The sequence below is a fragment of the Suricata suricatta genome, chromosome 1 (genome assembly GCF_006229205.1).
Source record: "Suricata suricatta isolate VVHF042 chromosome 1, meerkat_22Aug2017_6uvM2_HiC, whole genome shotgun sequence".
NCBI lineage: Eukaryota > Metazoa > Chordata > Mammalia > Carnivora > Herpestidae > Suricata > Suricata suricatta.
In genome coordinates this window covers 55,505,920-55,514,992 of record NC_043700.1, presented here as the reverse complement: position 1 = coordinate 55,514,992, position 9,073 = coordinate 55,505,920, and the positions used below count along the sequence as shown (strand labels likewise).

Below are 9,073 nucleotides of genomic sequence, written 5' to 3'. Positions count from 1 at the left end.
AAGGTGGTGGTGTTGGAGGAGGGCACTTGTGGGTAAGAGCACTGGGTGTTGTATGGAAACCAATTTGACAATAAACTATTAAAAATAAATAAATATAGCAGCTTATCTATGATACATTCAAGATACATAATGATCGCCACTTCAGATAGCTGTGAAATTAGGTGATTAACTAGTTGTTACATAACCTTCTAATTTCTGTATAAGTCTAATTACATGAAATAGAAGTTGGGGTTTTGATTTTTTACTTTGCTTTTCTGTTTGGAGTGTAATTGTAACTACTGTAGTGTAAATGATGGAAAATAATTGCATATGTTAAAAAAATAAATAAATAAACAAAAAATAAAAATAAAAATAAAATCTTCCGAGAAAAAAAATACTAACTTTTATTCTAAGGTAATCATTATTATGGAAAGTCAAACCAATTTATGATCATGAAATACAAGATAAATTAATAGATGACATTTGCTCATGTGTTTCTATCTGACATCTGGAAACCAAGTGTTTACACCCATGCAATGAACATCACTTAAAAAATTTTTTTTTAATGTTTATTTTTGAGAGACAGAGACAGAGTGTGAGCAGGGGAGGGGCAGAGAGAGAGGGAGATACGGAATCTGGAACCAGGCTCCAGGTTATGAGCTGTCAGCACACAGCCCGACCCTGGGCTCAAACTCATAAGCTCTGAGACCATGACCTGAGCAGAAATTGGATGCTTAACAGACTGAGCCACCCAGGCGCCCCATGAACATCACTTTTGATGCTACACAAGTCATACATCATGAGAATAAACTGAAAGGCAGGTAGTTACTGAATGCAGTATTTTGGAGGTTTAATGACCATGAAGATCACTTGGCATAATTTCTACAGTTGTTGCCTTCAGTTTTGACATTTTTATTTCTTGTCTGGATAACTGAATTAGTCTTGTACTTGGACCTCTTCTTCAACAGCCACTCCCAACTATCCTCCATATTGCTGCTGGAGTGAACTTCTCAACACAAACTTGATCTAGTCACACTTTGTTTAAAATTCTGCACTAGCTCCTTATCACTATTAGACTGGTCCAAAATTCCTTAACAAGGTGTTCAATGAAATCAGGTTTTTAAATATTTGTTTGAATTTGAAAATTCTATTGGGATAGTTACCAGCAGTGTGTGTGTGTGTGTGTGTGTGTATGTGTGTGTGTGTGTGTTTATTTTTGCCTTCTGGGGATGGAAGTTGGAATTTATCTTTGGGACATTTCCTCTATTCAGACATAGCATTCTGATAGTCACTTTTGGTTATGCAGAATAATAGAAGTGATAACGACTTAAATATTATTCTTGTGAATGGCTGAAACTGATGAGATATCCCAAGTGAAAGTGCTGCAGAGTAAGGTGTTATATACCCTATTTAATAATATAATATTTACAATGAAAATGTATTGAGCTTGATCCTATGTGCCAGATACTCTACTAGGCTTTTTCTGTATATTGATTTAACACTCATAATAACTCTTTTTCAGTCCTTTACTATTGACAAAATAGATGCAGAAAGGTTCAATAACATGCCCAAGGTCACACAGATAAGTAACTGGTAGAATCAGGATTTCAATCCAAGTAGTGTAATTTCAAAGCACACATTCTATAGCTCTCTCTATGCTCTATAGCTCCATTATGTTTTTTCTTAAAGGAACAGTGTACTTTATTTATTTTTTTTAATTTTTAATTTAATTTTTTTTCTTTTGCTTCCATTATGTTAGCAGGGCTAGGCTCCTACAGAGTTCAAGACATTCTTCCCACCAGCAAATCTGGATATCTGGTAGCTTATGTTTCTAAACATTTGTATATGGGAAATAAGATCTGCAGCTAGATCATGAATGGAGAAATATGCGCTTTAATCTCTTCAAGCCACTTTGGAGGAAAGACTAGAAAAGTACTATGCAGTCAGAACCAAGATGTCGTGTCCCATGTTGGTCTTACTTAAGAACGAATCACTCAGGGGTGCCTGAGTGGCTCAGTTGGATAAACATGAGGCTCATGATTTCCTCTTAGGTAATGATCTCTCAGTTCCCTGTCAACAGGGAGCGTGCCTGGGATTCTCTCTCTCCCTCTCTTTCTCTGCCCCTCTCCCTCTGGTTTGCATTCTCTCTCTCTCAAAATAAATAAATAAATAAATAAATAAATAAATAAATAAACATTTAAAAAAAAGAATGGATCACTCAGATATTGAGAAGTATCCAGTGGACACTTCTTTTTAATCTTATTTGATCCACTTTATTTTACACTTTTGAGAGTAAAAGGATGTGTTTTATTTGGGGAGGTTGACTGTTCCTACTGTCAGTCATTCTGGGGAAGATAAAACAAAGATAAGCACTTGAGAAAACTTTTATTTTTTTGTCTATTAGACACTGAACAGAATGTTATGTAGACAGTTGAATAGATGGGTCCAAGATAGGGCTGGAGTGTAAGAAAGAGGCCCAGACTAAAAATATAAATTATGTCTTCTTGAGAGCTTCTGTGAATCATTATTTGCCCTTTATTTTTATTTATTTTTTGTTTGTTTTTTCATCATTTGCCTAAGTTAGTAAATATGTGACGTCTACCCAATATTAGTAACAAGTTTGTCGCTAGTTCATACTTCTTACCTTTTAATCTGAACTGAATAAATACATTTGTTCTAGTTTGCAATTCTGCCCCTGAAAAGCTTGCAAAATACTGTGAACAAATTATTATTGGAAGTATCTGCTTTTATAAAATTGTGAAATTAAAACTGAGTCCAGTTTTTAACAATTGAGCCTTGGAGAGAAGAGTAGACAGCCACTGAATTTTCTTATAGGGAATTTGACCATATAAGATAATGCATCTGGAATTATTTTATATGGCAAGAGTAAGAGTCACTGTGGTCAGTATGTGCTGTTATCAGTTACCATAAAAATCTCTCTAATACTAATTTTAGGAGCTTATAAAATTGGCAAAACGAGACTATATAATGTAAAAAAAAAAGCCGGGATGTTTTACAACACAAAGGAAATTGTTCATCTGTGTCAGTAAAACAATTTGTGAGGAATGGAGAACAATTTATAGGAATCAACTATGAATACGCATGCTGCTGAAACTCTCCAATATCCCCAAGTAGATTATCTATTTGGAAATTTTCTGCGATTCCATGACCTGTGTCTCAGGTTCGTGGGCAGAAAAGAATTGCAGTCCTGGCACACACAGGTTGAGTATCTGTATGTCTCAAAGTGCTTCCTAGAGGCCATTTTTATTGATTTTAGGACTATTAATAGTTTTGAAATGTTTTCACCTCTAGCCCACTACCTTGCACAATCAAGGGCAGTTTGGGGAGCAGATCACTGCAGGCAACTTGATGTGTTCCAGAATAACTAACTCCGTGAATGTCATACTTTCAGCTTAATAAGTAAGAAATCCAAACTAAGATTTTTGTAACAAAACATGTCCTGTTGTTTTTCATTTTTATAAATCCAAGTGTCATCCCTGGACATTATTAGTCTCACTTTTAAAAAGTATTTTTTAATGTTTATTTACTTTTGAGAGAGAGCAAGAGAGAGTGAGAGAGTGAGCAAGAGGGAGCATAAGCGGGCGAAGGGCAGAGAGAGGGAGACCTAAAATCCAAAGCAGGTTCCAGGGTCTGAGCAGTCGGCACAGAGCCTGACACAGGGCTCAAACCCACAAACCATGAGATCATGACCTGTGCAAAGTTGGACGCCTAATCAACTGAGCCACCCAAGGGCCCCTTTAGTCTTTGATTTTAAGTGGCAGTTAATCTAACTGAAATTACAACATAGTAGTTAAGCAGTCTTTTATACATCCACAATTTAAAAAATTCAATGGTTAATGTGTATAATTTAATGGTTATTAATCTATTCAGAGGGTTCCACAACTATCAGAACAATTTTGTCTTCGAACATTTTTATCCCTTCCTAAAGGAAACTCAGTAATACCCACTAGCAGTCATTCCCCATCTGCCTTCCTTCAACCAGCCCTCTCCTTTTTGTTTTGATGAATTTGTCTATTATGGGCATTTTATAGAAATGGAACCATACAATATGTGGTTTGTTGTTACTAGCTTTTTTCACTTAGTATAGTGTATTCAAGGTTCATCCATGTTGTAGCATTTCTCAGTACTTTATTTCATGTTAGTGTCTAATTATAGTCCATAGCGTAAATATACTACATTTTATTCATCTATTCATCAGTTGAGGGACAATTGGGTTGTTTTTGATTTTTGGCTACTATGAGTAATGTTACTATAAACATTTGTGTACAAGTTTTATGTGGATGTGTATTTTCATTTCTTTTGGGTATATACCTAGAAATAGAATGGTTGGGTCATACAGTAACTAACTTTTTGTAGAACTGCCAAATTGTTTTCCAAAGCATAACTTGACTTTAAAAACACTGCCTATACTTCCATTCTCTGTTAGATTAAATTTTTTCATTAATTTATGCATTTTCAAGGTATCATATTGTTGTTACATGTATATGCCTACTTTGCAAAGTTGTCACCTTAATCATGTTTTGAAAATATAGGAATGGCAAACTGCCATATTTCCTAGTCAAATGAATTTTTGGAGAACTCTTTCATTTTTCTGGGTCTTCACACAATAAATGCAGTTTAAAATTTTTTCAGTTTGAGTTTAATTTTATTTTCTTGTTTTTTGGATAGGTACTAGAGCCACATGGTTCAAAAACCTGGAGGTACAGTAAGATATGTGGTGTATTGTCACCCCCCTCCTCTGTACTACAGACCTCTAGTTTCCCCCCCTGGAGGCGGTGTGTTATTTATTTCTTATGCAGCCTTCCAAGGAAGGCACTTTGATGCAATTTTGATTTGAAAAGAATAACTGAAAAACAAGTATGTGAGAATATTGTTCTAAACTTGATTTGGTAAATGGAAGAACAGCATATGCCTCAGTGATGACTTTATTTGAAGGTTGAATAGCAACAAAGAACTTACAAGTTTAATAATTGTCTTAAATAGCTTGAGGACATAATCAAAGCAGTCTACTTTCCCTTAACTTTGAGTTTTGACCCAGGAGCCAATCCTTGACCCATGGAATTTCTGGTTATTATTTCACTTTGCCTACATTCCTGAGACTTAGAACCTGCTGATTTTATCTTCTCTAACTACTTCAAATGTTTTACTTTATCAAAATCATTTTCAAAAATCTCCAAAGCTGGCTCCTGTCAGACTCCCAAACTTGCTCACAAGTTCCAGGCTCAAACTTCTTTTAGTACTTGAATAAGCAGACTCTTTCTACCTCAGCACTATTTACAGGCTCTTCTCTTGACAGGGAAGGTTTTATTCTGCTACTCAGTGACTGACTCTTTCCTGTTCTTCAGATCTCAGCCCAAACATGGTCTTCTCTGACCATCTTAGCCGAAATTGTCCTCTTCTCTTTTACTGTCCATACATTTGACAATTGATTTCATTAATAGTAATCACCATAGTACTTGTTTATTTACTACTTAATTGTCTGGAATCATCTATTCTAGAATAGTCTGTGGTCTAAAACAGTATGGGCAAACTATAGTCCAACTCCTGCCTTTGTATGGCCCCAGAGCTAATAATTGCTTTATATTTTTAAAACATTGTCTAATATTTTTAAAAAATGCAACAGACTTTGCATGATATGCAAAACCTTAAATATTTACTATCTGGCCCTTTACAGAAAAGTTTGCTGACTCTTGGTCTAACACAATGGTTTTCAAAATGAACTATGTACTACAAAGAGTATGCAAGATAATCCAGTGGGGTCTTAATTATTTATTCTTTTGTTCTTTTGAAGTTATTTATTATGTATATTGTATAAAATGTGTAATTTTTGGTAGAGTAGTATGTGCATGTAATTTATAAATTAATGTATATCTTTATATACTGGGGTTATTACTCAGAAATTTTTTCAAAATGAGTTTATGATACAAATGATAGAGACAGTTAGTACTTAAGTATATCATTTATGAGGATAGGAATCCCACTATCTCCTCTAATATTCCCATCATCTAATATACAATATATTTTTTTGAAAGAATGATGGCAGCTAACTTACCATTTATTGAGCACATAATAAATCTAGGCACTAACTAAGCTCTGGTATACAGTATCTTTTTTGATGATCACAACTATCCCATGACCTAGGTCCTGTTGCCCACATTTTACAAATGAGGAAATTGAAGCCCAGAGAGTTTGAACAACTTCCTGAAGGTCTTAATTGTGAATAAAAAGTGGAAGTCAAGTTTAGCTGCTTGTCTGACTCCAAAGCCAGTGGTTTTCTCTAATTTCATTCCTTTGGACTCTTTGCATCAGAATGTAGTCAAATTTTCGAACCCTTTATACCTTGAATGAGGTATATTGGCTTAGAAGGATTAATCAAGTTTCCTATAGCAGTCAGTAGATATGAAATACACAGGGGTGTGTATATTTCTAGTAGGATAGTCACCTTCAATGGTTTGTTGTGAGCTTTTTAAGTTAGAATTGGGATATGTCAATTTAAGTATGATTCTGCAACTTACTAAATCAATTATTTAACTTCTATGAACTAATTTCTCATCTATAATTTGGGGGCTTCCTAGTAGGATTTATCCCAGAGGTAGTTTTGAGGATTAAATACATGTGAAAATGGTTGCATACTAAGTCTATAAGTCATTTAGTTCTTCTTATTTAGTCATATAGGGGCATACTTTTTCTGCTATCAAGTTTTGACTATAAAATGTTTTCCTTTACAAACCACCAGGATAGCTATTCAAAGGAAGAGGCACCATTCTAGCATAGGAAAGAATCAAAGTGCCAGTCTAAGTTTGGCATTCTGTTTCTAGGCTTTTTATAAATCCAAACTTATTTGATCTTAATCGAAAGTACGCATGGCTGCTATCTGTGGTGCAGATTTAAAGAGAAAGCTGTAGTGTTATTAATCAGCATCTCCTTTGCCCACATATTGGAACATGGAAGAAAACAAAAGGCTTTGTCTCACTGATAAACATTAGAATTAAATTGGAAGTTATTATTTAATTTAGATTTTTTTTCAGAGTAGCTCTTATCAGTTTTATGCTTAAAATTCTTTTTATTCTGTAACACCTTATCTTCTCTGTAATGAATTTAATACAAAAACGTGTCTACTTAGAAAATTATAAAAACATTGCTATGATGTCACAAATGCTCTAAGCTCACTAGGAAAACATACCTTTGGAAATAGTACAACTACTGGGAATTCTTACTGAAATTCAAGTCCTGGATGTGCGCAGATGCATTCCACGCAGAGCAGCGTTAGGACCCTGCCTGTCCTCCGGGCCACTTCCAGAAACTGTCTGCGACTTTCACTGAGTGACACAGAATTCTCCTTTCTTCAAACATCATCATTGATTTCTGTGGATATCCTTAGGGTGACACTCTGGAAATCATGGATGAATGTTAGGAAGTAGAAAATAAAACCAAAGGCCACTGTCCATTCACAGATTGCACTCACTACGTGATATATATAATCCTTTTCTTTTGGATTCCATTCCAGCTTGGTTATAGAAATTAGTGAGGCACAGGCAATCATGGGGACCACGGCTGCGCAGGAGATGGCAGAGATGGCCATCTGCACGTGGCACGTGGAGAGGCTGTTCCACTGGGGACACGATTTGTAAGAGATGACAGACTGCAGGAGTGTGTAGACCACACCACAGACAAAAGCCAAAAGGGCACCTCCATCATGGACCACAGGGACAGCTAACTCCTGGAAATTGGCTACAATGCCCATTCCGATACATCCGACCAATCCAAGAACTAGCGACACCAGGTTAAAAACAGGCGTGCTAAAATAGCTGGTTTGATTTTGCTTCTCTACTATTTTGTATCTTGTGTACATTGTGGCTGCACCAAGAAATGCAGAGAAGTTTATCATAAATCCAAAAATCCCACTCTCTGGAGGTGTTGTTCCTGTATCACTGACAAAGAGAAGTGTCCGAATTACTAAAAAGGAATTCTGTTCAGACCTCTGAAAGGCATGTAATGGGCAGGTTTTATAGGGTGTTTCCTCTGGGGGTTCAGCCACTTCGAATTCCAAAGACTTGGTCTGATTTTGCTCTAAAGTATTCTCATTTTGGCTCTGAAAAATCTAAAACTCAGTTTTCTACCTTGAGAGATTACATTTAATTTTTTCCCACTACATAAAGCTAGGAAATACTGGGGTGCCTGCATGGTTCAGTTGGTTAAGCTCAGGTCATGATCTTGCAGTTTCTGAGTTTGAACCCTGCATGTGTTATACCCAGATTTTAATATCGCCCCCAAAAACAAGAGACCGCCAGGGAGACTGAGTCACGCATGCAAAAGCAAAGGGCTTTATTATGGGCTTATAAGCCTGGGCTCACAGACTCCACCAACACACTGGATCCACGTGGAGCAAGCCCTGCTTAAAATTCTTTAAGATTCCTTTTTAAAAACCACAGGTAGCTCTTTTGGGTAATTTTATATTAAATTATAAAATAAAATCCAAAGAATATACCATGTTTTCACTTCAAATAATCCCTTTCACACACTTCAAATACTGAGCTCCCAAGGCCGTAAGCTAAATCTGAAATAAAAACTTCCAAAAGGAAAACGAATCACATCCAATCATTCTCACAGAGTTCTGGAAGTTTTGTCATGGACCCTTTATCTTCTGTGTCTCCTGGCTTTTCTTCCCCAAGGTCCTTTTGCAATAGAAACAGGGATATATTTTTCTCTTAAATAACTGCCTTTGTCCTGCCTCTAGTTTTAGAGAATTGTGTAGAAACTCCTGATACATAGATTATGTTTACCAAAGCTTGTAAATATTTATAGATCCCTCTTTCCTCTAAATGGTTGTACCAATTATTACCTGATGGTCCATTTAGCAATTAATCATGTTCTGCTTGTGACAAATTTTCTTTTCTGACTTAAACCATTATTTCATTGCTGCTTAATTTTATATGAATCTGTCTTATTTTCTCTAAATGCATTTCAGAGTCCTTACAGACCAGATCCATTTGCTTGTTTTTGAATTCCCAAAGTGTGGAGCAGGATACCTAACAATAGCATGCCATTTGGTATCAAACCTAAACTGAGCTTT

General features: G+C 35.8%; 1 pseudogene; it reads right to left on the bottom strand.

Moving 5' to 3' along the window:
• Positions 1-7,082: 7,082 nt before the first annotated feature.
• LOC115300946 lies at positions 7,083-8,854 on the bottom strand (annotated as a pseudogene).
• Positions 8,855-9,073: the final 219 nt, after the last annotated feature.